Consider the following 14,377-nt stretch of genomic DNA (forward strand, 5'->3'; position numbering starts at 1 on the left):
CTATTTTGGGGCCACCTGTCTCAAGGCAAAGTGATGGACAAAACACATCCTCAAGAGCCACATAAAGGAAAAAGCTTAGTGTCCCCAGGGAGACTCAGGAGCACTTTTTCTTCACACACATTCACATGAAGTCACTGTGGGAACTAGGAGATAAATCCTGGCTTGCCTTCTGTATTCAAGTCTTTCTGAGGAAGAGAGGGCTGAAATTGAAAAAAAAAATGATGATGTAAGTTAGCAGATACGAGATTTGGAAACTTTATGCAGGTGGTAGGATTTTAGCAGGGCCATAGAAGAAGGGCTTTAGATAGATGATGATGAGGAGGGGTCAATCTAGGTTGGAGTTACAGTGTGACAACAGACAGGAATGAGTCTGTTGAGGTGCACGAGGGAAAAGTGAATCATCTCTTCTCACTTCTCAAAAGAGCGTCTAATTCAGGCTCCGTGAATGCATGCCATGGTCAGATATTTGTAAGAAATCTGCAGGTCCAGTAGGTACTGGAGACAGACTGCAAAGGGTCAGAGAGGAGAATCTAAACAATGAGGGAAAAGCCACGAATAAATGGACCTACTGGGGGTGGCCTGGCAGAAAGTGTAGATGAGTCAGACAAAGTGCCCAGTAATTGTGTCTACACTCAGAAGAGTGGGTGGACTGGGAAGTGGGTTAATCAAAGTCACCTTCCCCTCTCACTGCTGCTAGGATGGTAAGAGTGCTGAAGCCAATTACTTCATAAGTTTATTCTTGGAGCAGGTGGTGGTTCTACCACCTGAGTTGTCTCAGAATCTGTAATTATATGTGCCAGAGACGGTTCGTGCTCAACAAATATCCATGTGCACCCCTACGTTTCCTAGCTTCTCTAGAAGCTATAAGGCGGCCAGTGCTTGGGTTTTGTCCAATGGGATGCAAGCAGGTGTCAGGCACTTCTAGGCCTGGCCCTTAAAAGCATCCCTCGCGTTCTTCAATTCTCTTGTTCTTCTTCAATGATTTGAAGGCCGCATGTCCCAGACAGTGTAGCTACAAAATGGAGGAGAGCTGCTTATGGGTATTGAATTTGAAATATTCATTTAGAGCTGCTGAAAGTTTCATGTTTTTTGGTTATCATAGCCAAGTCCAGTTTATTCTATATTGTTTGTTTCACCCACTAGGCAGTAAATGTCACTAGGGATGGTCACCAATATATTCCCAGTGATTACCTAACACATAGTAGGTGTTCATAAATATTTTCTGAATGAATACATGAACCATTATATCAGTCACTGGGACCAAGTTGGTATGATTTTATAATCTTAATTTTCTAGTCTCCAAGAGCAGAGTGGTTTTTTTTTTTTCCCCTTTCTTTGCTCTTTTTCCTTCAAAGTTATCTTGAGATCATCTTTTCCTGGAGTTATCTGAGTTTTTGAGATAAAGTTGAGAAAAGAGTGAAAGGTGTTAGAGTCATTTTTCCACTGCCCTTGCCCCTGCTGGTGGTTGTTCTAGGGTCCATCCTCCCCTAGGGACATCCTTGCTAAAGGAACTAAATAGGTCAACTAAAAAGTCACCGCAAAGCCTGCTGTAGTTCTGCCTTTTGCCCATTTAAAGACTGCAAATCCAGGAAAGTTTTTCAGAAGAGCATTGCAAATCTCTGCAGCCTACTCAACATTTTACTTGTCTAATATATCCACCCAATCATGTCAAAACCTCTGAGTTTTTTTTTTTTTTTTTTTTAATTTATTTATTTATTTTATTTATGGCTGTGTTGGGTCTTCGTTTCTGTGCGAGGGCTTTCTCTACTTGTGGCAAGCGGGGGCCACTCTTCATCGCGGTGCGCGGGCCTCTCACCATCGCGGCCTCTCTTGTTGCGGAGCACAGGCTCCAGACGCGCAGGCTCAGCAATTGTGGCTCACGGGCTCAGTTGCTCCGCGGCATGTGGGATCTTCCCAGACCAGGGCTCGAACCCGTGTCTCCTGCATTGGCAGGCAGATTCTCAACCATTGTGCCACCAGGGAAGCCCCAAAACCTCTGAGTTTGAAAGAGATCAGTTCCCTGTTGTACTGAATACTTTTGCTATAGCTTGATGTCCGCAAGGCTCTGATTTGTACTAGAAATGGTGTAGACTCACAAAGTGCAGTCTGGATTCAGGGCAAAGGAAAGGGCTCCTGCTGGAGCCCTTCTATGTCCTTACACACAAACTTTATCCACTTAGCTCCTCAGTTGGAACAAGGTGAGGATTTGTTTGTTTTGCAATTAAGTGCTAAGTGAAACCTTTTAGAAGTGTAGACTTTGGGGACCAATGTTTCCCACCAGGTCTCTACCCCCTCCAACCTTTCTGCTAAATATTGCTAACCCACATGCCTGCTGAGAGATCAGACCCCCAGAAGGTCTATTTGGAATCAGTGGCCTAATTTTTTTGAACTTCAAACTGATAATACAATAACAGCAACATGAATTTTTGTTTGTAGAAAAGTGTTTGGGGAGCCTGGGAGCATATCCATGATAAAACTGCATCATTCACTAATTAATACATGTCCCAATTTGAGTTCCAGCAGAGAACTGGTATATTTAGTCCAGAGAGAATTTAACCAAAATTTGATCATTTATTCCAGAATCCATTCAGAGTGACCCCACAGTCTTAGAGATGTGTAAAGCTGTTTAACACTCATGGATAGTTAAGACGTTTTCTCTCTGAAACATGAAGTTAATGCCTCGTTATTGGGGGGAAACTGAAAACAACCAAGTTTATAAACGCACTACCAAATGACATCATCTGTGGCAGGAGGGTATTGAGAGAAGTGCTAGGCATGGGGAGAACAACCAGATCTTCGCTGCCATTCTACTGATAGCTGTGTGACCTTGGGCAGGTCTCACTTTTTTTTTTTTTTTTTTGATTGTCTTTGTTTTTGTAAAAATGGTTGGTCCACTAAGTGATCTTTGGTCCTAACAATCTAAAGTTTTCTGGAAGGCTTAACACAAAATAAAACAGTAACATATTTGCATAGCAGAGTGGAAGCGGGGTTCCACTGTGCTGGACCGCTGATTGGTCCATATTTGTGGAGTCACTGTGTTTTAAAAATTCCCTTTCCTCCTTTGTCTCTCTTGTTCTCTCTTTCTCATTTTTCCACATTCACACAGAGGAGGCCTGCTTGTCTGGCCCTCTTGCTTGTTCCATTCTTCTTCTTTCCAGGGGTCTGCAGGGTGGAGAAATCAGACACCAGGACTTGGGAATTAGGAGGACTAAAATAAAAACCAGACCTCACAGCCTGCTTCCATCTGAAGCTATTCATGGCAGTCGGAATTGGGAAGAAGCGCTACTTGACCTCCCAACATCCACAGCATTGAATTTGGGAGCCAAACCTACTGGTTCATTGTGCACTTTCCCTCAGGGCTCCAAGGGTGTGGGTGTCTCTGATTTTAAAGAGAAATGAGACATTTCTGAGTTCCCTGGCCTAGGACCATGTTAATTCTACCCACTGTCACCCTGATTTTTTTTTTTTTTTTTTGTCCGTGCCGTGCAGCAGGCGGGATCTTAGTTCCCCGACCAGGGGACCAGGGATCGAACCCCTGCCCCCTGCATTGGGAGTATGGGGTCTTGACCACTGGACCACCAGGGAAGTCCTCACCCTGACTTTTAAAAGTGAGTAATAGATATAGGTAGTCAGCCTGACTTAAATCAAACTATCAAACTTGGGTTCAACCTCCAGTGTTCTCCTCAACATGCCTTTAAAAACTAAACAAGGAAGAAAACATAATCAATCTTCTCCCCCTTTCCTGGATGGTCTTAAGCCTTCAACCCTAAGTATGTCATCCATGGATAAACATTGGGACCCAAGGAAGGAGGGAAAAAAGTACACAGACCTGGTTGGCTCCGAGTGCAGCTGCTGGAAGCATGGGCATTTGGAGGAGCAGGTGGCATTCCAGGTTGGGCAGGTGTATTTCTCTGACCGCATCAGCATGGAGAGTTCCATCTTTCATTTAAATCTACCTTCCATGGACGAGTTCCACTCTCCCAGCCTCCTCACCCCACGCATGCTCTTCTCGTCACCTGCTCCCTACCTAGATTGTGAGCTGGCGCTTATGTTTCCCTTCCTTCCATTGAGAAGATTTGCCATAGAAATCATTTGAGCAGTTGGGAAACTCAGCCAAGTGGCACCACATGTGGCAGAATCTGTCCCTGTTTTTCTGCACAGTTGGGGTTTAAACTTTTGGGGCGGGAGGCTCATGCCTGGATTTCATTTCCCTCCCTCACAGAGGAGTATTGTCAGGGAGAAGCAAACAACCACTTAAACGGTGAACCAGATTCCAGCCTGTATTAATTCTATCGTTCAGAGGTTGAGGGTTTTTTCTTTGGCTTAAATATAGCATCATGAATACACAGCTGCAGAGACTGTGCCAAATAGCTCAGCCGGCTGTACACAGTGCCATCAACAGAAAACCGTTTTTCTTTTCTCCTGCTTGAGGTGTTATCACCAGGAGCCATGTGGATGCTCTCTGGGCCAACCAGCCATCTCTCCAGCACATCCACAAAAGCAGCCGCAGTGGGTGGTGGGCTCTGCCTCGTGGAAGGCCTCCTGGGGGGGAGGTTGGGTGGGTGGGTGGGGGGATGGGATGGGGAAGGAGAGAGGAAAGGGAGATATAGGGAAGTCTATTCTGCTGATCACCCCGACAGTAATTCTGAGAAATGAGATACTACATTCCTGAGCCAGGGCTGTGATCAGAACATTGTACCTGAGATAGACATTGTTTCCACATTCTAATAAGAACTGTGGATAATGTATTTACGTCATTGACACCACTCGGTCTGGGAACAAGTTTCCAGCTGCCTCTGCTGTTCCCTTGGAGAACCTTGAACTCCATAAGGGGGTGGGGGCCCAAGATCTGTGTCATAGACACTGCAAAATTATTATAGACATAATGAAATAATTAAAAAAACAATGCCAGGAAATATACAGTTGTATCCTGCCCATACTGAAAACTGTCCGTGGTTCCCTGTTGTATAAAGAATGAATTTCCAATGTCATCACACGTGGATCTTCAGCAAGACCCCAGGCTTTCTTTGTAGCCTTATCTTCTACCTCTGTGACCTGTATGCTGTTCTTTGTCCACACAAAATTACCTACCACTCCCCAAACAAGGCAAACACTCGAACGCTTCTTTGTGTTTGCATGTGCTCCTTCCTCCACTAAGAATGCCCAAATCTTTCTCCTCCACTTGGTAGACACCCACTGGTCCTTCCCATCCCGGCTCCAGTGTGTCTCCTCTTGTCCAGGCCTTGTTGATTTCCCCTGACAGCTAGCATCTTGCTCCTCTGAATCCCCTGTACTTTGCATCTCTTGATTTCCCAGCACTCAGCACATCTCCGCCTCAATGTTCTGCTGGTTTCTCTTCCAGTAGACTGTTAACTCTGCAGTGATCAAGGGTCACCTTTGGGAATTCCCAGCATCTGGATCAGTGCTTGGTACACAGTAGGTACTCCATGAATGTTTGTTAAGTTATTTGAAAAATATTTTAAAATAAAAAAATGTACACATGCTCAGTGGAAAAACTTTAAACACAGAAGGTACAAAGGAAAAAGGGAAAAGTTCCTTGTCATTCTCGTGCATTCACGCATTCATATATAGATACACACACACACACTTATTTTGTTGTTGTGCTTGTTTTTAAGAGAAGTGGTACGGAAAATGCACAGGAATGTTGCATGTTCAGGAAGATGTTCAGGAATGTTGTCTGGTAATACTTGGGGTGCAGTGTGGACTGGAGGGGAAGAAAATGAAAGAGGGAGAGAACAGAGATAGGGCATCTGGTGTTACTCAGTGGTGATGGGGTAGGGAAGGAGGAGGTAGTTAATTTTTGTTGGACACCATCTCTGTCTTCCACACTAGACACCTTACCCTCCTTATGTCACTTACTCCTTCCATGTCTTTGTTTTAACTTTATTTTTAAAATTTTTATTTATTTATTTATTTTATTGGAGTATAGTTGATTTACAATGTTGTGTTAGTTTCTGCTGTACAGCAAAGTGAATCAGTTATACATATACACAGGTCCCCTCTTTTTTAAAATACCTTTCCCATTTAGGTCACCACAGAGCACTGAGTACAGTTCCCTGTGCTATATAGTAGGATCTCATTAGTTATCTATTTTATACATAGTAGTGTATATATGTCAATCCCAATCTCCCAATTCATCCCACGCCCCCTTCCCCCTTTGGCAACCATACGCTTGTTCTCTACATCTGTGACTCTATTTCTGCCTTGCAAATAAGTTCATCTGTACCATTTTTCTAGATTCCACATATATAAGCGATATTATACGATATTTGCTTTTCTTTTTCTGACTTACTTCACTCTGTATGACAGTCTCTAGGTCCATCCACGTCTCTGCAAATGGCATTATTTTGTTCTCAGCCAGGTCTTAAGATGAAGATGCAGAGGAGGCTCAGAGTACCATGCATATGGCCCGAAGTCCATAGTTTTGAATTTGAACCCACATCTGTTTAGCTTGGAAACGTATGGCCTTCTCACTACACTTCGCTGCTCCTCAGCCTGGCGAGGGGATTCGTGGGAAGTGGCTGAAGAGGAGAAGGGAGAGATGAGGGAGATGTTGTGGAGGACGGATCCCGGGGAGAGGGGGACTGTGAATGTGAACAGGGCTCATAAAAGCAGGATTTAACGTGGCTCAAGGGCTCATGAAGGGACCCATGGGGGACTCTTTGACTTTTTTTTTTTAACATCTTTATTGGAGTATAATTGCTTTACAATGGTGTGTTAGTTTCTGCTTTATAACAAAGTGAATCAGTTATACATATACATATGTCCCCATATCTCTTCCCTCTTGCATCTCCCTCCCTCCCACCCTCCCTATCCCACCCCTCTAGGTGGTCACAAAGCACCGAGCTGATCTCCCTGTGCTCTGCGGCTGCTTCCCACTAGCTATCTATTTACATTTGGTAGTGTATATATGTCCATGCCACTCTCTCACTTTGTCACAGCTTACCCTTCCCCCTCCCCGTGTCCTCAAGTCCATTCTCTAGTAGGTCTGTGTCTTTATTCCCGTCTTACCACTAGGTTCTTCATGACCATTTTTTTTTTTTTTTTTTTTTAGATTCCATATATATGTGTTAGCATATGGTATTTGTTTTTCTCTTTCTGACTTACTTCACTCTGTATGACAGACTCTAGGTCCATCCACCTCACTACAAATAACTCCATTTCGTTTCTTTTTATGTCTGAGTAATATCCCACTGTATATATGTGCCACATCTTCTTTATCCATTCATCCGATGATGGACACTTAGCAATGACTTCTGGATGGAGCTTTACTGAAAGAGGAACGATCTAATCCCCTAAGCTATATCCAATTCCATATATATATGATATATATATGATATAATATATATATAATATAATATATTATATATTATTATATATATAATATATATATTATTATATATATATTCCATATATATATGATATAATATATATATATATATTATGTCCCTGTGCCCCTTCCCACCCACCCCACATTGTACTGAATTTTCCTCTTTTTGATGTTCTCTATGAAAAAATCCCCATTTCTATTGCCACACACTGAAACTGAACATTCGCTCTAACAACAGGCCCTTTGTAACTGCGTTTGTCAAAATGTCTCCTTGCAGTGACTGGAGTTATGTCAGTCATCTGAGAAAAAGTATGAGAGTGATAGGGTCATGCACACTCGTTGAGAAGGAGGAAATACTTGGGACTTCCCTCCTCCGTCCCTGAATCTAGACCCCATCTCAAGAACAGCCAGAGCAGAGGGTCATCTCCAGCACTGCGTCCCCCTGAACTTCTTTGTTCCACTTCCCTTGCATCTAGCACTCTCGCCTCTAGAGGGCACTGTTTGCCTTGAAATGAAGTTGCTCAAGTTTCCATCACCTTTCCCTCTGGGGTCTATTGTTTTTGCTATATGTACTCCGTTTTCTTCAAGAAGGGTTTTCTTTCCTTCTGTGCCTGTGTATTTGTGTGAGCGCCTGTTTCTCCTTTAGAAGTGAATTTAGCACGTATGAACATGGCAGATAATTACTCTGACCAAAGCCTGTCATTGTCTAGGCAGGTCTTTTGAAAGCTTTCTTCCCCCCGTATATTCTTCCAGTGCCCCTCCGTCTGACCCGCAGTGCACCTCCCCCAACCCCAATTATTTCAGCCTGGGGGTCACCGTCACAGCTCTGCCAATGCATCTCAATCCTGCCTCACAGCTGCCTGGGCCGGTTCAGCCAGGGCTCCCCACTCAGGGCAACTGAGCCTTGATTTATTACCTCGCTTTACACTGGTGCTGGTGTCTCCTCCGGCCAGACTGCTGATCATGCTACAATTTCAAATCGGTTCTGCACTGCAAACCAATGCCTGGGAGGGGCGATAATTTGGCCCTCAAACCCATTTCAACTATGACCTCCCTCGCTCAGGGGTGGACCTCTGCTCTGTGGACATGAAGGGCACCTGGCTGCCCCCTTTATGTTGAGAAGGTGGCTGGATAAATATTGCTTCTGTTTGCCTCTGCCTGAAATGCAGACACACACACACACACACACACACACACACACACACACACACAGGGTCTCAGCTATTATGTCTGTGTGGTGCACAGACACTTCAGGAGTTCTGAGCACGGCTGAGCGCCAGGCTGGCTTGGACTTCCCTATTCTTTCTTCATTCTGTCCCAAGGGCCGGACGGTTTCACATTTCACGCTGCACATACGAGGGGTAAATGCATGTCTCAGGAGTGGAAATTAATGTCAGTGAACCTTGGGAAGGGAGAGACCCAGGACTGGAGAGCTGGATGGATAGAAGTTTCTGGGTAGAAGGATTGGGTGTTCCTTGGAGGCAGAGGGCATCTGTAGATGGCTTTAGGAGGGGCTGGGGATGACCTTTCCTGATGTAAAACCAACCAACAAAGATCTCTTCATTGTAATTCAGCTGATGGAGACACATTCATTGGGTCATTACCTCACAGCTGTATTATTTTTCATGAACAAGTCATTTAGAAGTGTTCATCTGAAAATTTTTGTAAAGTTTCTTGCTTGTTTGCGGAGGGTTCTCTCACTAACGTACCCCTAGAGTATGTATCCCCCCCACCCCGCCCCAGCAAGTACTTGATCACGATGCACCTGTGTGAAGTGAAGCAGGTAATGGGACTGACCCAGACTAAATGCATATGGGGGTCAAATGAAGTAACACATGTGGACATGATCTGAAAATTATAAATCCCTGATATTGCCATTAAAATCCAGAAGCTGATTTATTTTGGGTCAGGGTAGTAGACACACATCTTTGCCCAACTCTGAGTCTGTTCCATCAGTACATATTTGTGGAGTGTGGCAGGGAGATCAGGGAATGCTTTCGTGCCCCGTTTTCCTATCCATGGCCACTACATTGTCTAGAGCCCAGCATGGTGACCACCACGTAAGAGGCTGTCAGAGTTTGCTGAGTGCATATACTCTCAGAAACTTTCTTCTCATCCCTCTCTTAGACATATCATAGTAAATAGAGTCTCCTTTTCCCTCTACTCTTCACTATGACATCAGGAAATAATAACTAAGCAAAGTGGTTTCACCCAGCCATTACACATTCTCTCTCTCTCTCTCTCTGTGTGTATGTGTGTGTGTGTGTGTGTGTGTGTGTAGATAAGGCAGAAATATTCTCTGGCCTTAAGCCAGCCTCTATCTTGGATTTGTGCTGTGTCTTTGGCAACACTTAAATGCGTTTCCATCTATAGAAAGAACAGAGATCACATCTCTTGAATTTTTTTTTATTAACTAGACTTGAATTTGAAGAAGGACATTGAATAATTAATACCTCATATCATGAAGAGCTAGATTTAGTCTCAGATCTTTCCCTAGAAAGTCTGTCTCTCTTGATTCATATAACAGGGAAAAAAACAAAAACAAAATAAAAAATGATGCAGGCAATGGAGGGCGATATAGGTTCCACAGAGGACAATCAGATTATATTCCCTAAGTTTTCTCATTTAAATCCTGATACTTATGCTATCACATGTGTCTGGGACACCATTACCTCATTCTTTGTTAAGAAAAATCCTTTTATATGTCACCTTTTCCAAGAATCCAGACTTGACTCTACATCTTTTCTTCTCACTAAACTCTTGCTTTTGGTTTGTGCCTCTGTTACGAAGTTTATCATATACTGTCTAGGTTTTCAGTGTTTTAGGCACATACCATACGTCCCCTGGTAGATTGTAATTTTCTTTGGGGCAATAAACATATTTCCCCAAATAGAAAATACTTTGTTCATCTTTCTATCCTCATTTTTGTACTTCACACACTGGAAATGCTCAATTAAACCCTGTTGAATAAATAAATTAATGAAAGTGTAGAGATGCAAGATCAGGTTATGAATGACCACAGACAGTCTTCTTCCTGAGCTGATCAGTAAATTTAGATAGAATGTTTACCTGAGCACCAGGCAGAATGGAACCTGAGTATTACCTTCAGCTGCTCAATGCTCAGTGTAAGAGATGAACTTGCCATGCTTCTTTTTTTTTTTTTTTAACATCTTTATTGGAGTATAATTGCTTTACAATGGTGTGTTAGTTTCTGCTTTATAACAAAGTGAATCAGTTATACATATACATATGTTCCCATATCTCTTCCCTCTTGCATCTCCCTCCCTCCCACCCCCCCTATCCCACCCCTCTAGGTGGTCACAAAGCACCGAGCTGATCTCCCTGTGCTATGCGGCTGCTTCCCACTAGCTGTCTGTTTTACGTTTGGTAGTGTATATATGTCCATGACACTCTCTCACTTTGTCCCAGCTTACCCTTCCCCCTCCCCCTCCCCATAGCCTCAAGTCCATTCTCTACGTCTGTACGTCTGTATCTTTATTCCCGTCTTGTCCCTAGGTTCTTCATGACCTTTTTTTTTTTTTTTTTAGATTCTATATATATGTGTTAGCATACGGTATTTGCTTTTCTCTTTCTGACTTACTTCACTCTGTATGACAGACTCTAGGTCCATCCACCTCACTACAAATATCTCAATTTCGTTTCTTTTTATGGCTGCCATGCTCCTTTTTAAGGCTAAAGTCTCCACTTGTGAATTGTATTCTAACCCTCCTTGTTAATTAAGAAAATCGCTCCAGCAATTCTCTCTTTTCTCTCCTGCATCATCAAAATTATCCCTCTTTATCAGATGATTCCCATTCACATATAAACATGCTCTAATTTTCACCATATTTTTAAAAAAGAAAAAACAAAAGTCCTCTTGACCTCACATCCTGCTCCAGCCACTCTCTCATATCTCCATTGCCCATTACAATAAAACTTGTTGGAATTCTTGTCCCTACTCCCTATCATCAATATCCTATGTTCCTTTTGCATCTACTCTAGTCAGCCTTTTGCCTTCTCTTCTTTACCAAAGTGTTCTTGCTAAGGTCACCCATGACCTCCCTGATGTGAAGTCCAGTGGTTCATTCCTGGTCCTCGTCTATCTTTCCTATCAGCAACATTTAATATCCATGATTCCTCTCCTCTCACCTGGCTTCCAGAGTGCTGCACTCTCCTAGTTTACTTCCTAATTCACCGGCAATTCCTTGTCCCGCCCTTTTGCTGGTTCTTCCTCATGGTCCTGCAACTCTAGAGTAACCGGTGACATGATGCTCAAACCTCTCCTCTTTTCTATCTCTATTCACTTCCTACGTGAAGTCCTCCAGCCTCATGACTTTAAATACAGTCTATATACTATGGGCTACCAAATAGATACCTCTAATATGGACCTCTTCTCTGGGTCCAGCTGCCTATTCAGCATTTAATCTTGGACATCCACAGGGCATCCTAAACTTAACATGCCTCAATTCTCATACCTGACCTGATCGTCCCTTCACACTTGTTTCCCCCCCTCCCCACAAGTGATTCTCCTCATCTTAGTAAATGGTAATTTTATTCTTACATTTTCTCAGATAAAAACCTTAGTGTCATCATTGAATCTCTTCCTTTCATAGTCCATAACCAGTTCATCATCCAATCCTACCAGCTCTACCTTCAACCTACACCCTGATTTCCACCATTGCTCATCACCTTTATCTCTACACTTCTGGTTTAAGGTGGCCATCATCTATGGCATCACCTCACTGCCTTCACTCTTCTCCCCCACCCCCCCATACTCTAGTCTCAAGCAAGCCACCAGGAGAATCCTTTTATTTTTATTTTCATAGTTTAATTTTTATTTTTTATATAGCAAAAGTAAGCTATGAGATGAATGTACAAAATTAAGCAGTATATTAACCCTTAACTGATAGTGAAAATTGTGAGTCAAGATTCTAGTTCTTAGATAATAACACTGTAATAACTCTATAACATTAACACTTGGCTATTATCAGGTTACAATTTTTTTTTTTTCCATCTCAGAATAAAAGCTAAAGTTCTTATAATACCCTACCAAATGGTCAGCCACACTGGCCTTTTTATGGTTCCTCCAGAGGACCAGCACAGTCCTGCCTCAGGGCTTTTGTACTTGCTGTTCCCTCTGCATGGAATGTTCCTCCACTGGGTTTCCCTGTGGTTCACACGTTCACTTCTGTCAAGTCTCTTTACAAAAGTCGTCTTATCAAGGACACTATTTCTAACCAACCTATTTAAAAGCATTTCTTACTCCTCTTTCCCTTTTCCTTTCTCTCCACTAACATATATCACCATCTGACATGCTATATATATATATATATATATATATATTTTTTTTTTTTTTTAAAACGGCTGTCTTTGTCTCTCTTTTTTAAAAGTATATTTATTTATTTATTTTTGGCTCTGTTGGGTCTTCGTTGCTGCACGTGGGCTTTCTCTGGTTGCAGCGAGCGAGGGTTACTCTTTGTTGCAGTGCGCAGGCTTCCCATTGCGGTGGTTTCTCTTGTTGCGGATCATGGGCTCTAGGCACGTGGGCTTCAGGAGTTGCAGCATGCAGGATCAGTAGTTGTGGCATATGAGCTTAGTTGCTCCGTGGCATGTGGGATCTTCCTGGATGAGGGCTTGAATCCGTGTCCCCTGCATTGGCAGGCGGATTCTTTTTTGTTTGTTTGTTTAACATCTTTATTGGAGTATAATTGCTTTTCAATGGTGTGTTAGTTTCTGCTTTATAACCAAGTGAATCAGCTATACATATACATATATCCCCATATCTCCTCCCTCTTGCGTCTCCTTCCCACCCTCCCTATCCCACCCCTCTAGGTGGACACAAAGCACCGAGCTGATCTCCCTGTGCTATGCGGCTGCTTCCCACTAGCTATCTATTTTACATTTGGTAGTGTATATATGTCCATGCCACTCTCTCACTTCATTCCAGCTTATCCTTCCCCCTCCCCATGTCCTCAAGTCCATTCTCTATGTGGCAGGCAGATTCTTAACCACTGCGCCACCAGGGAAGTTCCTTACTACATATTTTATATAGTCAATATTTCCTGTCTGTTTGCTCATCACTAGAGACTAAATATCATAAGAGTGAAATTGTTGTCTGCTTTTTTTTCACTGCTGAATCCTTTCCTAGAATCAGTGTCTGCCACAAAGACGGTGCTCAATTAATATTTGCTGTTGTTCTGTAAGCAAATCAATAATATTAACCAGTGGCTGCAATCTTTTAAGACTCGTGTTTTTCTCTAGGGCTGTGAGTGGCCATGCTAGTGAAGGGAGGGTGATCTTGAAAAGTTGACAATGGGTTGCGAGAGAGGAATTAAGGACAATTGCAAAAAAGAACCAGCAGTTTCTAAAGTAATATAAAGTATTATAGAGTATATATAAAGAATATAAAGGAATACAAAGTAATATAAAGAATTCTTTTTTCAAGCCTTGGCGTTTCACTTTTTCCTTGTCTGCTCTTCTCTCAATACTGTGCCCAATATTGGGGGCCCATCTTCAATCTCCAAATGATACAATTTAGCCAGTGTATGGGATTTGGGAACTAGTGGGGAGCAATTTGTTTTCTTAAGAGAAGATGATTAACACATTCAGACATTAGAGCGAATGTTACTCATTTGTATGTTATTTTAAATTTTGAGGGCTTGTGGGGTATCTTGCTTGGCACCCTGGTTAGCAGTGTGATGGAAAGAGCCTGCTGTCTGTTTCTTTCTTGCTGTCAGCTAATCCCCGTGAGGAAGTAGTGGAAGGGGGCAGGTCCAAGGTCTGTGGGCATTTAGGTGTGTGAGACAAGAAAATGAGGGTGGGATGGAGAACAATGCTCATAGGAGAGAAGCAGAATCCTGAAATCCCTTACCTTTCAAGGCCTTGGGGTTTTGCCAAAATGTAGGTTTTGCAGGGAAATAGGCAGCTCCAAACCTAGAAAGACATGTTGCTGAAATTAGAGAAAAAAGACAAACTTATAAGGAAAGCTACTGGATGGAAGGCTGGAATGGTTTCTGTGGGGAGTGG

This window comes from Balaenoptera ricei, chromosome 1, assembly GCF_028023285.1.
Source record: "Balaenoptera ricei isolate mBalRic1 chromosome 1, mBalRic1.hap2, whole genome shotgun sequence".
Lineage (NCBI taxonomy): Eukaryota > Metazoa > Chordata > Mammalia > Artiodactyla > Balaenopteridae > Balaenoptera > Balaenoptera ricei.